This window comes from Melopsittacus undulatus, chromosome 4 (genome assembly GCF_012275295.1).
Source record: "Melopsittacus undulatus isolate bMelUnd1 chromosome 4, bMelUnd1.mat.Z, whole genome shotgun sequence".
In the NCBI taxonomy this organism is placed as follows: domain Eukaryota; kingdom Metazoa; phylum Chordata; class Aves; order Psittaciformes; family Psittaculidae; genus Melopsittacus; species Melopsittacus undulatus.
This window is the reverse complement of record NC_047530.1, coordinates 77,890,578-77,912,160: the sequence shown is the minus strand read 5'-3', so window position 1 is coordinate 77,912,160 and position 21,583 is coordinate 77,890,578. Positions and strand designations below refer to the sequence as shown.

At 36.8% G+C, this 21,583-nt stretch overlaps 1 pseudogene; it reads right to left on the bottom strand.

Moving 5' to 3' along the window:
• Nucleotides 1–21,583, bottom strand: part of LOC106023561 (von Willebrand factor D and EGF domain-containing protein-like) — a 185,163-nt pseudogene that overhangs the window by 41,819 nt on the left and 121,761 nt on the right.

The following is a 21,583-nucleotide window of genomic DNA, read 5'->3' as shown; positions in this document are numbered from 1 at the left end:
GAGGAACCATATGTGAAAGAGAATGAAATAGATTATACAAATTATTTTGCTTTCTGTAGTGAAAGGCCAATTAAGAGATCAGTTTATCAAAGGGATTTCAGCAAAAGGTGCAATTAATGATAGCTAAGTTAGGGAATTCATTGTTTCAACAATGTGCATAATACTGCTGTTTTGCAGAGGTATTCTGAGCTGTCTAATAGCTCAATATATTGTGAAAACCCTTCTGGTGCTATACATTTCAGATGACAAATTCAGTTTTATATTAAAAATATTAGATATTTAAAAGTCATTTTTAAGGTAGTTGAACAATTAGTCTTTTTCTAGAATGTGTTGTATAGAGAAATTGAGTCAATTTTACTCTTTCCATAGCATTTTTATATATTTTTAAATGTAATGACTTCAGTAGACTGGATCTGGCCTTAAGCAAGGGTAAGCAAGATCACAATCTGTCCCTGGTTTCAATAGATTAGATATTATCAAATAAATGTAATTTTTCTAAGCTGAAAGAGCTTTTTCAAAGTTATAAAATGTTTGTCTATCATTTTGAAATATGATTGGCTTTGAAAGCCAGAATGTTCCCCACTAGAAAAATCTCCAAATTTATAATCAAAATACATTTTTACTTTGGAAGCTTACTAGATTTGAAGTTATAAAAGGAAAAGGATTCTCCCCCTTACCTTCACATGTAATTCCATCACTGCTGTATCCAGTGGGACAAGGCCCATATTTAAATCCTCCATCTTCAGCTGGCTTGCACTGCACACCAGTAAAGCATAGTGTATTAGCACAAACAACTTTCTGATGTGTCCCACCACTCGGTTTTGGCAGTTTCATATGATCCATCACTGTATTGTACACCTTTCTGGCTACCGTGGTCTGTGCTGGAAGCCCTGCTTGGGGAGCAGCCCCTGCTGGGATGCTAGCAGTCCAGGGAGCTGTATCAAAGGAAGAATCTATTAAATGGAAAGGGAAGGTGAAGTGTGTTGCCAAAGGAGGTGCTCTCTGCTGCTGTGTTGGTAAGTCTTGGGATGGTTTAGTCCTCAAGACTGTGACTTGACCAGGCCATTTCTTGGGAGACTACCTGTACATGTAGTGAGGTTGCTGAACAGCATGCAGCCTTGCAAAGAATGAACTTGCATTTGTGTTGTGATGAGAAGGAACAGTCTGTGTTGTACCTGGTTTGTATTGTTTAAAATGAAGAGGGGTATGGGTTGTCACACTGACAGTTGTTGCACTGGGGTCTGGCCCCTCGTGCAGAAAGTGTGTGTATTATTTCTTTTTTCAAGAAAAGATAGTTTCTCAGGTGCTCTGGACTCCATACCAGTTTTTGCTGCTGAGTGTGTGAGCTTGGGAAGTCTTCCTTTTCACTGTAAGAGGAGTGTTAATGACTGTGGGGTTTCTTTCCAGAAAGTATGTGCTTTCTTGTCTTGGAATTTGGGTTTGGGAAAGAAGGGTATATATGTGTCTTAATGCCTTTAAAACTTCTTCCTGGTGAGAGCCTTTAGCATCTTCAATATTTCTTCCATCAAGATCCACGTGGCTTTGTGAAGATCTTGAAACTAAGGCAGAAGGAAGATAAATATTAGCTAAATGTGCTGGTCTAGAATTTAAAGGAACCATAGTGAACCTTTATCTTATGAGCGAACAACACCAGTTCCAGAAATAAAAGAGTTAATCTGTCATATATGCTAAGGGCACATTTGTGATGGCTGGCATAGGAATGATGCGGTGTTATCTGCTAAAGGTAACACTAGCACTGAATGCGCAGGGAACTGCAGTACTGAATTTACATGGTGGCAGCTCATGAACTACATGAAATAAGTTTATGCTGGCTTAACATTGTGACTAAGGTAGTAGTTCTCAGTGGAGGTTCTGCACGTTACTCTGAGGTGCAGCACTGGGCTTACATTGCAGGGGTTAAATTGCAGGCAGGCAAAAACACTTGCCATGCTGGTTTACTGATTTTGTCTTACATTAACGCATGAGATTTTGGCACTGTGAACCCTGCAGTCTTGACTGCCTAAGCTAATATTTGTTTCTTGTTAACTGTCTATATTGCAATAGCTTGCTGGGAAATGTTCAGCTGGACAGTACATAATGGAGATACTTTACATTCAAGCTTTTGCATTCCAGGAGTAAGATGAGACATTGCAGTTTGGGACAGATAGATACCAGAGCCTGAGACTTACACAATGTTAAGATGGTCCTTGGAAGGATTGTGTCCTAAAGAGGCTCTAATCCTGTCATACCAGTGTATAACTGTGTAATGCTTTTGTAGCCCTTTTGGGAAAGGAAAGTTTTAGGAAAGCATTTAAAAGAGACAAATGAAAAAGCTTTGTTAATGCTGTGTACCGCTCCCTCCAGAAGTGAGCGACAGCATGTAGGAGAGTGCTGTTTTGTACCTGTCACCCACTTGTTACAAAGCCAGTCGCCTTTTCAGTTGTGTAAAGAGGGGTGATAGATGGGGAGAGGGTAGTCTGTGAAGGGCCCTGAAAGTGGAGACGAGTAGTTTGAATCAATACTTTCAGGAAGATTAATGGCCATCTGCTGACTCTAATGAATGGGAGAAACTATTTTTAACCAATTCTGGCACACTCACTCCATAGGAAATGGAGTATATTGGATCTTGAACAAAAAACCTCACTTGGTTCTAGGGTTAACGCCATGTGTAATGTACCCCTTTTTAAAAAAATTATAAATATTAATCACTTTCTTAAAACTCTTACAGATGCAGAAGTTAGCCACAGTTAGCAAGGAAAGAGATGAAGATGCTTGGCAATGGTCAAAATGAAAGTTGACTAGATCAAAGCAAATCTTGGCATCCAAAGTTGTTTTCATTTGGCTGATAAACAGTGTCATTCACTTGGTGGCTGGTGAGTGTTTTTTGCCCTGAAGCATTATGTTTTGGAGTTTTACAATGGTACTTGATCAAGAAATGGACATCAGTTGGTAAATACATGGATTTTACTGTCCAGAGTAAGGCTGATGAATGATGGGATGCAAGGAATGAAAGAAAAGAGATGATGAAGCAGGGAGGCCATAAGCAAAAAGAGCATGAGAGGATAAGAGCAGTCAAATAATTTTAAAAATTTAATGAAAGATGAAAGAAATATCCCTGTAGAAAATTATCAGTAATAGATGATCCTTACTGCCTTTAGAGACCAGAAGTCAACAGGAATGACAGTGAAGGGCTGAATGACCTCTCTGACAAATTTCTGAAGTAAGATCTGATTATAACTTTAAGTTGCTTCCACTGTGTCATAATTAAATGGGTTATCCTCATAACTAAATTTGACTAACTAGGATCAGACTGACTATTTGCAGAAGGGAAATACGTTATTTCTTGATGAGATTATATAGGTCATATACCCATCCTGCAAACAAATTTCAGCCTTCCCCATAAGGGGAGCATAGTGTTGGCTTGTATCGATGATAATGCAATTTTTACCATCTTAAATAATACTACCAATAAAGAGTAGTGATGCATTTTGGTTGCTCATTATGATAGCTCAAAGTCCCTCATCCACTCTGCAGAGGCCACCCAACTTCATAAGATCTTAGTGTCATACAAATGTGGTAACTAGAGTGTCCTCTCAGCTTTAATTATTTCAAGCTTTTACTTACAGTGACACTGTTCAATTTAATTAGGATTAGAATACGATAGATTTTTTTCTGGAATACCTGAAAATTTCTGTCTGCAGTCTTCCAGATATCTAAATGAGCTAAACCAAAGAACCATACCAGAAGACTGCAGACTCAGTTGTCTGTAGTCAGTAGCTTTCTTAAATCCTGTATTACTTCAATTTATTTTCCTTGCAGCCAATCAATATCTTCAAATGCATAACCCATTATCAATGCAGAACTGTGATTCCACAAATCTGGTTTTCTCTGTGATTCCACTGTATGATTACATACTGGACTGGATGAAAATAACAAATAAATGACAAGGCAAAATGCTCAAGGTTATATGACAGTACAAGAATGCATTTTCACTACCTGTCAGTATTTCTGCCTGTATTAATGGGGAAATGTACAGCACTGGAACAATTTGGTTTATTTTTCAGAGATGTAGGTAAGAGATTGAGAACCTGCTGCTTTGCTCCAGCTGTGTAGGGCAGTAGCTCTGTTTGTATTGATGGAGTTACACCACTGTAAGCACAGAATAATGTGGGATGGATTAGACCTCAAGAAGATAGATTTCTCTGTTGTCCTCTGTCTGGGAAAGATTAGAACAAGGGTGACAGAGGGCAAATTTCCACTACAGATGTTTAACATCCCTCATCCAGCTCAACGCCAGGATACTTTCCATATGTGTGTTGCAGGAGTTTCCCCCATGAGAACACCACAGCCTTCATTTTGCCTGATGTTTCGGGTATTTTGTGCCTCTTACACTAAGCTCATAAATAAGAATCATGATCCAGAGACTGGTTATGATGCTTGCCAATGCCACCATGGTGTTCTTAAGGCACAGCAAATTCTGATTTCTTCTCTCGCTTGAATTCCGTTTTATAGTGAACTTGTAGATGTCTGTAGTTGAAGAGGAACATGTTCATTCTGGAGATAATAAAATGACTGCACAAGCTAGTAAAAACAGCAATTCACAAACAGAGAAGGCACTCAACAGTCTCTTAAATCTAGGGTGAGATATCAACACTCTGAAACACAGAAAATGAATCCAGTATATTTTCTGTTTTCTGAGTTTCTGGTGTTTGTTTTTTTTTGTTTGCTTGTTAGTTTGGTTTTTGGTTTTGTTTGTGTGTGTGTGTTTTGTGTTTGTTTGTGGTTTGTGTGGGGGTGAAGGGGGTATTTCTTTTATTATTTCTTTTTTTTGCATTAGCAAGCCTTTGGAAAAAGGACACATCCAGGCTTGAATTAAGAGAAGTCACATCCCCTTCTGACCCCAACCATTTGTGTTCTCAGAGAAGCAGCACACATTTCATACTCTGGGACAAGGTGGACCAGGTTGGTTACCAAATTCATTCACCCAAGTCTTTGCTGGTCTTAGACTTAGCGCATCTCCACACTTTTCTTCCTAAGCCTTCAAGGCAGTGCCATCCTGACCTACAATTAGCAGCTCATACCTCAAACACTTGATTAAGTTTCTTGTGTACGTAAGCATTTATTACCTTTTCATCACCATGCTTTTCTTTGCAGATATTAGAGTTATAAATATACTTTTTTTTTTAAATGCAAGTGTAACATTTTTAGGTAATGACATGAGGGAGACACTATAAGCATCACCATGTACTCTCAAGTACTGCTCTCACCTTTAATATAAGAAAATGCCCCAAACCAGACTACTCTTCAGATGGAGATTGGCTCCTTCTCCTTATCAAGGTCATCTGGCTGTGGCCTTTTCTGCCTATCAGTTCACCTTTAATTCTGATCAGGTTACAACTATTTCAACATTCTGTGAATAGTTTAAGAATTCATTATTAACACAATTCAATAAATTTACAATTTGTGTAGTTTTAGACCTATTAACATTTAGTGGTACATACTGTCTAGCACATTTCTCATTCAGAAGAATGTCAACAGAGAAATGCTCTTTTGACATACTACACTATGTGGGTCATCATTTAAAATTGAAACATCTACCAGCACATAATTCTTATTTAAAATGTCAAGACAGGATAGAAAAATTACACTGGTCTAAGAAGTCTTGTTACCAGAGTATCAAGGATCATCCCATTTCTCTCTACTTTTACACATTAATGGTTTGTGGGGTTTTTTTCCTGTATTTATTTGGTGAGAAAAGGGAGATGGATCAGCTGTTGATAGGAAGCCCTATGGAAATTCTCATTTTCTATCAATTCTTAATCTGTCATCTTATTTTATTAAGTTCTAACATAACTTTCTTTCTCTAGTCTGAATGTGGTTAATTCCTAAATTATCTGTTAAGCCATCCAGGCATACCCTAATGTCTTACCTCTCCTAGATATTCAGAAATACAGCTTTGATTCTCCATTCCTCCAGCATCCAGAAATTCCCCACATTCAGGTGCTGGTTAGACTTCCTAGTCACTGCTGTCTCTTCTCTTACAATCACAAGCAGTAATGACCAGAATGAAGTGCTCAGCTTCTTTAAGTGAGGTACTTTTACTTCCCAAGTTTTACAAAGCGTGTAGACCCAGGATTATTTTTGTAGAAACAAAAACATTTTAAAGACTCACTGAAATCAGGATGTTACTATAAATTTAGATGGGAGCATAAGTTCAGAGCTTATGATCCTTTACTAATTTCTTTATGCTGAAAATTGAAAAGTCAAATGTATTGTAAAAGACTTTAGTGTGAGGTGTCTCTGTCCATGGTAGGGGGTTTGGAAATAGATGATCCTAAGGTCCTTTTTCTCCCTAATTATTCTATGATTCAGAAACATACAACACACTGGAAAAAGGCACAGGCAAAAGTTAATTCCCACTTTAAAAAATGTGGAAAGAGAAGATAGGAGTAATAACTTTTACATGGGAAGTGCCCAGATCTGGAATTCACAAATCTACGAAGGATGTAGGGCTGTGTGAGAGGCACTAACCGTGCATAAGTAGACAGAATGAGCCAGACATGCTATTTAACTTGAGCTGGGCTAACAGAGAGAGACAGCTTGTGGACCTAGTGTGCCTTGCATCCAGACAGGTCAGCATATGATCAAAGCAGTCACACCACCTTGTATCCATCTGTACAGGCACATTCAGTCTTAGTAAAATCTGTGCTCTCAAACCAGCACTTCTGTGATGGATAAATTTACTCTTTGCTTTAATCGTGAAATTAAAATGTGAACATCTAGTTTGGTGTCCCTGAACTATGTTTCAGCCTGGTAAAAAATGAAATTGTGTTGCTGATGTTGCTAGTTGGTGAGCAGTTTTCTTCCCCTTCACCTACCAAATTCCTGAGCAATAGGGAATATTCTGAGGAGTCTGAATCACACATCCACTTCCGATTATAACCATTCCTTTGCTGCAGACTCTTTCATTTGTCAAATGTGGCTGCAGCTGCACATAGACAATTCTGTAACACCATTCATAATTTTCAACTCAAATTTGTTTGTGTGTATGAAATTCAAAATCATTCTGCTCTAGCACAATGCCTTTAGTAGAGGAGAAAACTCGGGCTCTTCAGCCAGCTCACCCACTAAACTCTGTATACAAATTTCCCTGTATTCAGAGTAAATGACTTCCACAAATGGAATAGAGCCTAGACTCTGCCATAAAGGGGATCTTTTCCAGTTCTGGGATGTTGGAATACTATATAAATATACAATAAAATATTACCTCAAAAAGAGACTTTGTGTTTGCTTATGTCCCATTAGTCTTTTGTATTTGTTTTCATCACTGTTCCTTTGCCTCTAGGTTTTCAGAACAATATAATTGACATCTAAATTCGTTAACTGATGCATTTAAAGAAAATGGGGGTTCTGTGATGCTCAGTCAGGAAGCAAACAGTTGATGAACATAGAAATTATATTACCAACTACATGTCAGAGACCATTTTCAGTCTTATCTAAGGTATGTTAAGGAATACACAAAGATAATCTCTTCCATACTCAACAAATACCAAAACAATATCTTAGAAAGATTTTGGTTAGGTATAGCCTTTTCTTCATACAAAGTATTTTTCTGTTCAGAATACTTTTTAAATAGAAATTTATAATGCAGAATTTAAGAAAAAAAAAAACCAAAGAATTAGGCATTAATACTGCCTTAGTTTATATTCATTTAAGTCAGATTTCTCCATAAACTTTAAATGATCAACTCCTTTCTATGTGTCCTGAGTAAATAGTAGTAGTACTGGGATATAAACTGGATTTCTAAAATGACACTCAAGTTTGAAAGTAATGAAACAGATTTCAATATGAAACTTCTAATTGATGATGTTTCATGTAATATATGTGTATCTGCATTCCAAGGAGGTATACATCAGCTTTTGATTAGTAGGATTCTTGGGACAAGACGTCATACACAGGCAAAGTGCAAGAACAGGGCAAGAAGGGGATGAACACAATGATACCTGTACAGGAGAATGGGCCTTTGACGAAAAGAATGTATTTTGTGCGCTTTTTTTGCAGTCTCTGTTGGTATTTTTTTTTGTTTATTTGTTTGTTTTTTTTACTTTTATGATGTTTTCTGTAAGTGTTCAATAGAAATTTTAATGTCAGACTCACCAGAGACAGTGTTTTTGAAAATGGTGTAAGAATTACTGATTGCAAAGATAAAAGCATGCTCCCCAAACACGTTTTTTTCCCTCCATGAATATTTTTCTTTATCAGTATCTTTTGTTGGTTGTATATGGAGATTTGTAAACCAGCTATGTTTTTTACAAACAAACAGTTTTCTAAAATACCTCTCCTGCCTTCCAGTTTATTTCAAGATATAATTGAAAAGTTCTCTCCTAGGGGCTGGAAAAACTCTACATGTTTGATGTGCTCTCACCCCTTGCACAGGAGCCTTGCTCCTCTTGCTCCTTTGTTACTAGATGTCTTTCCATACTCTTTATGTTCCTTAGGCCTAAACCATTCTCTGCTGCAGTTTTTAGAAGTGCTGTTCTTGTCCTTTTCTGTGATTATCCAGCTAACAAAACATGAAGCGACAGAGAAGTATGGTTACCATGGATCACCCATTTAGTCCCTTTGTAACTTTTATTTTCTTTTCTTTCATTATCCTTGGTCCATCTTTCAGGTCTGAACTTTTACCTCTCCTCTTTGTGTTCTACCTTCTCCAATTATCTGAGTCTTTAACTTCATTTATTTCAGCAACTACAAAGGCAGTATTAAGATAGAGTTCATAAAACTAAATTATATTTTCTATTCAGGAATTGGCAGTATATTTTACTTCTCAGCACTGTGATAGATGGAAAAATTAACAGAAACTGTGTTCTTATCTCATGATGCCTTCATGGGTCTTCAGACTCTGTCATGGCTTGAACAGGTTGATAGATATATACAAAATAAGCTAAATCAAAATTCATTGTCTGTGAAACATCTATGTAGAATTCTTTAGAACTGTAATAATAGATTATAAAGAAAGTCCATAACATTTCTTCAAAAGAAAATCCATAATATTGCTTCAAAGAAAAAGTAGCTTAAATTTGAATATTTTACTGAAATTGGCCTTTTATTCAATTCAAGAAGTAAATGGCTTAAAACTATAATTATGTTGTTTTGAGCTGTAAACACATTAAAATGAGTTACTTTGCATATGAAAGCCAAGACACAATCTGAACTATGCCTTGCTGAAGACCAGTCATGAACCTATTTTAATACCATATAAGCACATATAAATACCCTTAGTGAAATAATATTTTTATGGAATTCTCCAAAATTTTAACTAACTAGGTTGAAAACTATCTATAGTTTCTTTCTAATATAGGACACCCACCCCCCCCCCCCCCCCCCCCCCATGGAATTTCAGTGAGTTTTCAGATGTCATGTTACACATTGTTTTTAATCAGTTATGTTGATTTTTATCTATTTTAACCAGTGGGTTTTTCACTGTTGCTAGCAGGTTAGCAATGATAACTGATGTGTCCATTTAGCTGTGCATAAAGACTGAACAATGTGCATTGAATTCAAGCTGTGGTTTAGAAGGGAGCTCAGCATCCCTATATCCAAGCTAAGCAGCATTAGTGCAGAATTCAGTGCTTATATTCCATCTGAACAGCATATGCTTTTAATGCAACATTGCAACAGTTTCTGGAGTATGGTTATTGAGCTATAGCTCACTATTAACTTAGGTATCGGCTCTGGACAAAACTTACTTCTGCCCTTTGAATACTGTGGTGGCATGTTCTCTATATGAGAACATGGTGACATGACTCTATAGACAGATAGGAGCAGCCTCAAACTCACAGGCCCTTGTTTTCAAGGGGGACTTCCAACCACCCTCATATCTGTTGGAGGGACGGTACAGCTGGATCTTTTGAGGTCCCATCCAACCTGGGCTATTCTGATTCTATAAAATTCTTAATCTAATAAATTAGCAGCATGAGAGAATTTCCTGCTGCACCCCAGAGGATCAGTTGTCTTGTGTTAGCTACAGGTTGTTGCTGTGTCCCTTCAGATATGAACTAGCTCTATACATTTGACATGTAATTTGGGGGGCAAGGTTCACATGGTTTGGCGGTGAACATCACCTGATTCTGCAGACAAACCCAGTGAAGTGGGTACCACTACATCTATAGGTACCTGGTCATCAATAACAGCAACAAGTTAAGGAGCTACTTCAAAATTTGTCCTCAACAATGAGTCTGTGTATTTCATACCTATTTTTACCCCCCTCTACTGTATTCTGATTTGCATTGCTTATGAATCCTTTTTCTTCAATTCATGCTTTACTTTTGCAGTTAGTGGCAAAATTCTGGTGTTGCTTTAATGATGTCAGGATATTGATCCAGTCTGACTGACTTACAGTCTTAAAGGGCTTCTAAGTGCCTTTAACAAAACAGCAATCTTACCAAATTTTTGAAAAAAGGGTTGTCTATCTTTAAAAGCTGTGTACTATTATAGCTACATGATTAAATGATGCAGAGAATTTTCAGAGGAGATAATCTTGCTCTCTATTCTGTCAGTGTGAAAAACTACAGGGCCTGCGTCCTCCATAGATTATTTACTGGAGATTGAGTTGTTATTATCACTTAAAAGTCATGATGGCACAGTGATTGCTTAAGCAAAAGGGGGCACATTCTTGGTAGGAGAGAAATGTAATCTGTTCCTGATGTTCTGATTGAGTGTAAATATTATTCATGGCACATAGCTGAGTCCTCTTCCCTAGTGGTTTTATGGCTTGGGCTTCATTGGTCTTCTATTGCTGAGCTACATAATTTCCTAAATATATCATCTGTATTGGAAGCACTTAACAAATTCTGGATTGACAGAGTACATGGATCAGTGAAGCTGGAAACCATTTATCTTTAAAATTATGTAAACATATTCTTCCCACCGTGCCTACTTTAGTTGTTATGTTTGGGTCATAGCATAGACACTACAGGCTTCCGCTGATATTTTTCTGAAAATACTTAATATTTTATTAGGTATCCCTAAGGAGGAGAAGCCATTGGAAGGACTCTCAGATTCCCTTTCTATCTTGACAAGTACACGAGTGGATATTCAGTGGCAATTACAAACTCAGAGGGCAGGAAGGTGTCACAGCTTATGTTCAAAATGCCAGGCTGATCCCAGCCTTGTGCAAAGATTACTGGTGTACCATTTGCAAAACTGTCTTTCATGAGACCTAATTTATATAAAACGTCTTTGTGTGGCATTTCTAACCCCACTTCAGATGCCATTCCATCACATACCCCTTGAAGGAGATGTCCTTACATCATAACTGGTCAGTCTGGAAAAAATGTGCATTTTGTCCTGAAATACACAATCTAGAAACACTAAAACAGTTTACGAAAGAGATTGCCAACTTCCAGCATAAATCCCAAAAATGAACTGTGGGCAGAGTTTTGATGGTTTAAATCGGGTCTCAAAAGCGCAGCATTCGGATGCAATGCTTCCCTGTTTTGGAGCCCACAAGAATAGGTGGGAGGTATCACAACACAGAAGCAAATCAGAGTATTATTTACTATTTATTTGGTATTCCTGTTATGCCTTCTTTGCAAGGATATCAGACAACTTCATAGCTAATGATTGCACATCAAAATATTCCTGCCTTCAGGTAGGCCTTGAAACTCACTGCATAAATGTCAAGGCTGGTTAGTTACTGATTGCAAAGCACCCTCTGAATGCTGAAAAATGTAAGTATTTTATCTACACCTATTAGTATATACAGATTTTGTATTTAAAAGCCCTGTGTGTAATGTGCCTGCTTTAACGGATTTTAAGATGTGTCTTCCAGGAACAGTGCTTGACTTGCCCTGTTAGGGTAATGCTATTTATTTAATGGAATTGCTTACAATTTACATTGGTGTGAGACTGGGATCTGGGCCTTGATCTTTTTAATGCAAATTTACCCATTCTGTTAAGTAAGAGATGAAAGGAGACCACAATGTTCTTCAGTTATTTCCTGAAGCAAAATCACTGTATTGGTTCTACCAGTAAGAGGTCCCTACTGCTGCAGTTAGCCCCAGAGACGAAACCTTGGGTTGGTGACTAAAGCTCTTACTGGATTTATTTCTTGGTCATGGACAGTGATCAATGATGAGTGCCAATAATGACAGCAGTGATTTCAAAGTTAAAAGTTAAGAATGTAAAACTGAAGACTATTATGCTTCTCTGGTGTTAGCCTGAGCACTATGTGTTTAAACACACACATTCTTTTAATTCTAATATTTTAATTTTATTCTCCTTTTAAATCCACACCTTGTTGTTGATCTGACAGTGGTGCAAATAAGAAGGTCACAGAGTTCTCTCTGATATGAAATCAAAGTGAATTCAAAAGCACAATGCAGATACTGGAGCAGTGTAAAACATAAAGTACATAAACACAACAAATAGCTGGCATATACAAAAACATATCAAGTGCCAGATGTCTACAACACTGCAAATTAACTGCTATGGCAGGAGAGCTAGTGGTGGTTTTCAGAATGGAAAAGCAGAACTCTATTACAGAGATCATAAAATAATCTCTCCCTTGATCTTTGGCTCTCTGAACCAGGAAAGGCAGAAAGAGCTGGCTCTGAACAAACAATCATTTATTAGTGATGGATGTGGCACTGCTTTGTCCAGTAAAATTGCTGATTTACTAATAGGAAAAAAAAATAAATCTTTTGTGATGACACCAACCTTTCTAATCTGCTAAAGGAAGTGCAAACAGATGGGTATCTCTGTGACTGTGAGTGATGAAACCAGTCTAGAGAAATACCAGTAGTGTCTGACAAGAGCTAATATTACAACATGCAGTAATATCACCAGCATCTCCCATTAGGATATATTCATTTTCTTTGTGCCAAGAATATGACCAATGATACTGTATGGTTTGATTTAATAGATCTGCCTCTTCTAACAAGAAGGTAACAGATATTTTATACAAATGTGAAATCTGCCCAGGGAAACTTGGACAGCTTTAAAGTTCTTAGACTTTCCTCTTTATTGGAAATGCAGCAAAATTAAGGGACTTCATGGAATTTGAAGAGAGAGAAATAGTTTTCTTGTTTCTGATACAAGAATGTGTTTATAAAATTAATAATTTCCATTTGTACATCAAACTTCATACCAGCTTTGATACTGATAATGTTTTTCCTTAAGACTAACCTGATGTACTTCAAGAACAATTGCAACTAAGTCTGGTTAATTTAAACAGTACAGACTACTAATATAAACCAGGTAAAGCACATAAGTGAGAACAGAATGAGGCCCTGCTTTCTTGGTAGAGCAGGTAAATACAGCTCAGAAACTTATTTGTGGAGTTACATGGTTTGCAGAAGTCAACTACATCAAAAAATTAATACCTGTCACATATCAGTGCTGAGGAAATGGTACTTTTCTGATTATAAATCAAAATTGAAGGACTTCTGCGTTCAGCTCATCAAACATATAGTAAACAGTTATTTTCTGGCATGTGTTTTCTGCTCAGTATTTTGTTGTTTCTTTATGAAAAAATACTTATCTTTTAATCCTTAAATCACAGCAATTGAGTATAGCTTCAAGTCAAAAGTAGCCATTAAAATTACAAAATAGGGATTATCAAGAGTATTTTCAGATTAAAATTACTGGAGTTAGAAAGAAGTGGCACATAATCCCAGTATTTTCACAAGCACTATAGTAAGCTGAAAGAAATTTGTTCTGTTTCATTTGAAGACTGATGGTATAAGTTACAAGGGAGAGAAGCTATTATTCTAACAGGGAGGATTTAACAATAATCATAATCCATAACTGTACATAAATTTAACTGAAAATAAATTTTTTTTTGTCTGAAATCTTTTAATCATTGATGATACACAATACTTCAACTAGCAAAGCACATGAGTAAAAGCTAAACTGATCATTTTGGTCATAAATTAGGACACATACAGCTGCAACAGTTGCTTTAATTTCTACATATTAAAAAAAATGAGTACTCTCATTTCACCTTGGGGCACAAGATTCTCATCATTTATATTGAGATATAATTCACATGAGTGAATTTAAGGTTCTGATGGAAGAACAACAAAAAAGCCTCTTTATTCTCTCCCCATGGTTGCATGGCTACATTTACAGCACAAAGTCCTGGACTCAGTTTGCACATTTGAGAGGAAAAACAAACCCTGATACACTGCTCATTTTGCAAGAAGCATGTATTATTTTCAGATCCTGATACTTGGGATATTTCTTAAAACTTGCCTGGAGGTGTGTATGACACTGTGAATCACAGTAAATGGCAACTACTGTCTACACTTCCCTTTTTTAGAACATAAACAAGTTTATTTGTTAATGTTTATATGAGCGTGATATAAGTTTGTCTGATTTACTGTACCAGTACCTACAGCTGTAGACTACTGTTCTACTCAACAGCATTTAAATGCCCTTTAAGGTGTTCAATGCATATTCCTTTATCCCATTAATGACAAAGTGTAGCTTTGGGCAAGAATAGAAATATTAGTTTATTTATGAGAACAATTTTTTTTTTCTTCCCAACTGCTTTTACAGCTCCACCAAGTTACAGAAGAGTTGATAGCTGGCTTAGTGACTCTGACAGACTTTGTAATACTTTGTCCTCATTGCTAGAGAAAGAAAAATGTTGGGTTTATTTTTGTGACCTTTAGATTCAGAGAACTGGCTAAAATCAATTTATAGCTCAAAGAGATTGGATAATACCTACACTAAGCAGTAAAATTACTTCTGCTTTGATAGCATGCATTAAAATACACCACCAAGGGGCCAGTCATTGATTTGGACACAGAATGGAAAGTAAAGGTGGGTTTGTCAAGTGTAGCAAATTGGAGAACAATTTGAGAGGTTTCAAGCCAGTCTGTCTTAAATATTTAAGAAAAAGATTTAGATGAAAACCAAGGAATCTGATCTAGTAGCTACTGTGATTAAGGAATAAACATGAATTCTCTATGCAAATCACTCTATGCAGTAAAAAGGGGACAACCATCCAGACTGTCCCTAGGGAGCCATACACCAAATTATGAGAATTTCATTGTGAGAGACCAGGATCAGGTGACTGATTGGTGGTTGCTATGACATTGCCACTTTCTGCCTGTGGTCACCACCCAGCTTTGGTTTGTTACACCAGAAGACCTCTTCTAATGATCAGTCCTCAGATACTAATGGGACTGAGTTTCAGAGCTCACTAAGGAAGATTTTTGTTCAGACTGTGAACAATACTGTTGAAATGCTTTAGTTATGTGTTGCCTTTAGTTGTTGGTATAGTTGTTCTTGCATGACACTTTGTTTATTATCGTCTTCACAGGTCACTTTGGGGAAAAATGCCTTGCAGCAAAAGAATTAGGAACGAAGGAAAGCAGAGTGATACTCATGTTTTGAAATCCTATGTCAATGCTGTGGCAGAAGTATGGATGTGGTGATTCATACCATCTACTACCTAGTTGCAAATGACATGGTTAATCTATTGAATTTTAACTCTCAGAGCCAGGTATTACTGAAATAAGACCTGCCAACTGCTTGTCAGGTAAGAGTGAAAGAAAGCCTTCAGTGTTTGATTATAAAATATATACTATGTTGTAATGCCATGTTCATATTTTCTTACAGCCTTTGTATGCAAAACCTTTTTAATATTCTAAAAATGAGAAAGTACCTGATCTGTGGACTTTGGTACAGGTTTGACCATTTCCAAAAAACCCAGCTGGACATCGTCCACAGACATAGCCAATGTAAGGGGATTTCCTAGCAAAGCATAATACTCCAGGAAAACATGGCCTGTTGACACAGGTCGTAATATGTGATAGTTGTGCTGCATGGCCTAAAAGAGAAGGAAGTTCAAGTATGTTTATTTTTAATTTCTTATTTAATGTAAAATTAAACAGTGACTACCTGAGTTCAGCTAAAGCTTTATAACTGTTTTTATTATATGAAAGACTAATTAATGCAAAATGTTCCCAAACCTTGAGCCAAACATGAGAATGTCCTGTAGGCACAGTGTAACAGAACAGCTGTTTCTCATTAAAGCAAGATTTATTAGTTCTCTAATTACATGTTTTCAAGTTAATTACTCAAAGTTGTTTGGCATTTATCATGGATAATATAGAAACTGTAATTTTCAGCATAAGTGAAAGATTAACTGAGTGAGAAATTGTATTATTCAACATCCTTTGGTCTTTTAGAATTGGAAGGTGATCATCAAAACTTACAGCATATATACCTACCTTTAAAAACACACTGTCAAATACATGTTTCTAATCTAGAAATCAACCTTGATGTGTCAAACCTTGTATGCAGAAGACTGTGTTAATTATCTCAGAACTAAGTGCAGAAGTTACTCTGATAGTATATTTTATCACTTATGATGTCACTGAATAGCAAGTGTATATGAACTGCCTGTGAAGTATTTAATAGTGTCAAGACAGAGAACAGATGATGAATAAAATCTTAATGATGGTTGTAGATCTTTTTTATTTGCCTCCAGTGAGGTCTCCATTATGACTCTCAAGAATTTTCATCTTGCACCTGATCTACAGCATTACGATGGATACCTGCAAGAGGCAAGTTCTGGCGAGGTGTTGGCTGGCTTGGTACAGATAGGAAAAAGGAGTGAGAGAAATATAATTTTTACTTTTACATATGCCCCTACACAACAGATATGTGCAGTCTCAATTTTTCTGCTCCCTGCTTTCACTAGAAAAATCAACTAAACATACAACACTCACAAGAACAGGGCCAATGTAAGTATCATGTGGGTGTACACCCATGTTAGAGAGTGTTGTAGTGCTCTACCTCTGGGAAACTGCTACAGTCAAGTTTGTACTTCAAGAATCCATCTTCACTTACACATGAAACTCAGTCTCAATCAAATAGATTGAATCCATCAAATACAGAAATGTCGGCATCACTTGGTTATGGCAAACTGGCATAAGCTGTCATTCTTCTCATCTTCTTTTCCATTGATCACTCAGATACAGAGTGATTTTGTTCTACTTCAAAAGCGATGCAATTTCTAATTAAGCTTGACCGCTCTACTACTGCTGTAATGTCTCCCTTCCACATAAAATTGTTTAGTAGTATTCCATGGTCTAACGTAATTAAGGGTTTTTTTTATTTTTTACTCTATATTTCTATGATACACTATAAACAGCTAGAGTAGGTTTACTCTTAAGATGGTAAAATGTATGATTTCTGAATATGTAAACTGCAGCAAATTAAAAAAATAGGTCATATCCTTGTATACATACCAGATCTATCACTTATGTTAAAAGTCTTAATTACAGGAGAATCCTTTGCTTCTAAGAGTTGCAGTGGCTGCTTAAACTCAGTCTTGTTGAAGTCACCTTTGCCATTGCCTTTTTCAATGCTTAAAGCTTTTGTAATGTCAGCAGCAAGCACAGCTGTGAAAAGAAAGCATGAAGACAAGGAAACAAGATGTTAGAACTTAGCTGTGATTGATGATAAAAAGCAACAGTAACAGCAAATCAGCTAACCTGACATAAGTTTGTTCTGGGAACCAACCATCAAGCAAATAAAGGCAAATCAGGTGAGTCAGCTGCTGACATACAGCAAAGCTTCAACACAAATATAGAAAAAATTACTATGCCCAAAGTCACCGAACTTTACTTTTTTGGGAGACAAGCTTAATATACAGGGTGATCTTTTACTGAGCTAAGGGCACTAAGGAGGCATCAGGTTCCCATGTATTAAAGAGTGTCATTACTTGGATGAAGATTGCATGCTACACACTGGGACCTGTGCTCTGATTCCTGCCTCTCCTTGAAAGCTTCTGTCTGGAATAATGTTGTGCATGTTTGTTGTCTTCAGTTAGTTCAGCTGTAAGCTTTGTACATATCAAAATACCTCTACAAAGTATATATGCATGTGAAAAGGAAAGCTGATTGGTGAAGACTCTAAAAAAAATACTGGTTTCTGAATAATTTTAAGATACTTTCTTGAATGAATTAGTGATTGTAAAGTCTACATGGATAATGCTGCAAGTTAAACAACTGTTGATTCTCTTGGATATTTTGTACTCTTAATAAAGCCTGAGAGTCCTTACATATATTAAACAATGTAATGAGATATAGCCCACTTTAAGAGCTATAAAGTTACTTCAGTTTTCTCCTCTTTCCTCCCAGAAGCCTTTATATTTGCATAAGCAAGGGAAGTATGAGCAGTTATGTTAATTCTGTATATCAGAACCACAAAGAATGACTTCTGTCCTCTTTGGGTGGGCAAGGAAGCCCTCAGGTTTATTCCTTCTAATGTGTATTTTGGAAATAGAGAAAACTTTCTATAATTAAAAAAAAAGCAAAGAAGAAATGACTTTTCTGATATATTTTTAAAAAGGGCATTATTTTGTACATCCTTCCTTCACTAGTCAAATTACCTACAAAACCAGGCATTAGTGAAAGGGATACAAAATAACTTTGAAATAACCAATGTGGCCAAATAGTACAGCGAAGAAAATGTTCGCTACAGACATTTGGCAATACGATTAAGGGAAAATTTGGTCAGTCTGGCAAAAGCAGTCCTGCTGGTCTCAGAATCCTGCAGGTTCAACTGAGTCTTTTTACATGTTTCTTTGGTTTGCTTTTTTTTCCTTTTGGTAGTCAATATGAGAAAAAATTAATATCTGCACAGTTAATATCTGTATCAGGGGCTTATCAGATTTCTTTGGAAACACGAACAAAATAATGAAAAACACTGCAAGTGTTGATTTTTCTCCTTCTGCCCAACAGAATGTTATTCTTGGACAAGGCTTATTTGTATATGACTGAAAGAAGCAGAGTGTGAGTAGGTCACATCCTGTGCACTGGGAAGGTCTTATCAGAGTACAGGGTCACTGTAGTCTCCCTTCTAAAGAGTCTGTTGCCCCCAGACACTGAACAAGTGTAGAAGTCTTCCTGGCCATTTTCTTTGCTAGCTGGGACCTGTGTCATGCTTTTATGCCAAGCATGAAATCAGCAGCTGTGTACTGGGTCCTCTAACGGAAGCACACCTTGGAAATAGGTGAAAGGTTGTGGAGGATTTGCACATGGACCTTCTTACCCTACATACTGCTGACATGGCATTCACCCAAAACAAAAGTAGTTCTGGGGGTATTCCCCAAGTACTTGTTAGTGAATGGTATATTCAGGAGTGAAACAATGGAAAACATGGAGAATGTCCTTGGTGAATTATCTAGCTGGCATCTGGAACATCTATAATGTTCATTCTAACCAAAATGAAACTAAACTGTAGTGAAAAATAGCAGAGACCACTTAGCAATTACCCATATTAATATAGGATGACAACAGTCTGCTTTGTATATTTAAAGGTCTGTGTTTGAAGGAAGTTGCAAAGTACTCAATTAAAGATAATAGGAGTAGAATTGAACCCATTTTTTTCCTCTTATCTATTAAAACAAATCATGCAAAACACTTATATTTGCAAGTTTTTTCATTTCCCTCCATCCCATTGGGGCAAATTCCACATGCATATGATCCAAAGGTATTCATACAAGACAGTCGGGGGAAACAAAGACTCTCTTCACATTCATTCCTGTTTTCCTGACAAGTAAGCCCTGTGGTGAAACAAAGGGGAGGTTAATTATCAGGAAAGATTCCCTGTTTATTCCTCAGCTCAAATGTTGAAACACACTAAGTCTTACTTCTCAGCTGTAAACTCATTACAGGGTATGTCACTCATGTTAGAACCAAATTCCCCACTGTCTCACTTAAACCTGCCTTTATCACACTGTTTATTACTGTTGTTATTGGCACCAGAAGTGCTGAATTGGAGAGGGTTGCTTGTAGAAAAATATGCATGTTACATAAATTATTTCCCCTGCATTTGCCATCTATGCTGCTTCTTTTGGTGTCTTGTTATGTGAGATCTTTGTCATATACTGAAGAAGCCAGTGAATGGCACCATTTTGGCTTTAGGGTTGGAAGAACCCTATACTGACTTACTGTACTTTCCATTTCTATGACAAATTCATTTTAATTTATGTAACCAGTAGCTTATTGTGAAACAGCCTGGTAGAGTCTGACTGAAAAACTTTGCAAAATGGTCAGATTTTTTATAAAACATTTTTTTTTCTATTTAAAATTAACATTTGAAGAAACATTCTCACAGTGTCTCTGAGCCACACTGCTGGTGTACATAAGATAAGCTGCTATAAGATCTGAACCCAAAACCATGTGTCTAGAGTATTGCTGATTTGGGAAATAGGGTTTTAACAATCCCTTGAAGCAACTGATATTGAGATTCACAACTCTGGATGATTTAATGGATACCTTATAGGGGAAGGTGACCCAAAAGTTAAAATTAATATCTGAACAGAAAATGATGCAGAGTAATCATGTATGAAGTTGTTAAAAATTCCCTCAGGCTTCAGGTATGCATGCTGCTGTTTCTGTGCACTTGAGGAAACTTGTCTGGCTATACTGGTTACCAGAATATGCAGCCCCGATAGCAAGATGCAAACCAGTCCATATTGCTTCTGTTAAGGCTTGCCCTTTGTCCCTGTAGGAACACCCAAGGAGACTGGGACACCTTCTGGAGAGTCTAGGTATCTGCTTCAGGACATACCACAAGGTACAGAAACGCTTGTTTCAAATCAGATATCCAGCTTTGTCATGAAAGAAGTTCTAAGAATAAAAGAATATGTTGGGTTTTTTTTTTCCCTTCAAAAAAGAAATTTGTCACAGTGAAATGAATTACAGGATGATAATAACAGAGCATTATTATTCATCTTCTACAACATAATCTCTCATTGCCTCAGCATTTCAGATAGCTTCCACTGCTCCTTTCAAGTTAAAATAGCATCTCCATTTAAAAAAATCAAATTGAATTCTCTATTGATTGGGCTGCCTAAAAAAAGCGAGTGACATCACCCTCTCATGCCTATTTTTTCTTGTGGAAAAAAAAAAGGACAGCTGTGCAAAACCTGCATCCCTTTATTGATGCCATCTCAAGCTAAGTTGTTCTGGTTTTGCATGCTTCTTGCTTCTGTAATTTAAGCTGGACATCACATAGTATTTCAGTGCTTAACTTACTTTTTTCCTCCCTTTTTGTATTTTGGATTACTAGTTCTAATCTATAATTTAATTAGCACTGTCGTAGCATCAGACTGCTTTTCTCTGACAGTTTTCTCTGATGCACATAGGGAAATTATTAGACATCACGTTATGGAAAACATTGTATGAGTTATCCTCTGATTAGATTAGTAATTATTTTCTTTCTCTGAGTATCATATAAAGACTAAACACAACACCGGAGACAATGAAAGTAAGAATGAAGTTCTGTTTCAGTAACAACAGCCACTTCTCCCTCAGTCCCCTCTCCTCCCTCCTACAGTCTCTATTTTTGCTGCAAAGTGCTGGCTTTAAAATCTCAAAGATGAGAGAATTACAAAAAGCAAAGCAACACCATAAGTAACAAGCTAAATTTTAAAATTCAGTCACTTGACTGATTTTGTAACATAAAGGTGGAACTATAAAAGTGCTTTTCATTCAGAGAGAATGGATTTTAAACAGTATCTGATCAATTTGCGCATAATTATACCCCAGATGAA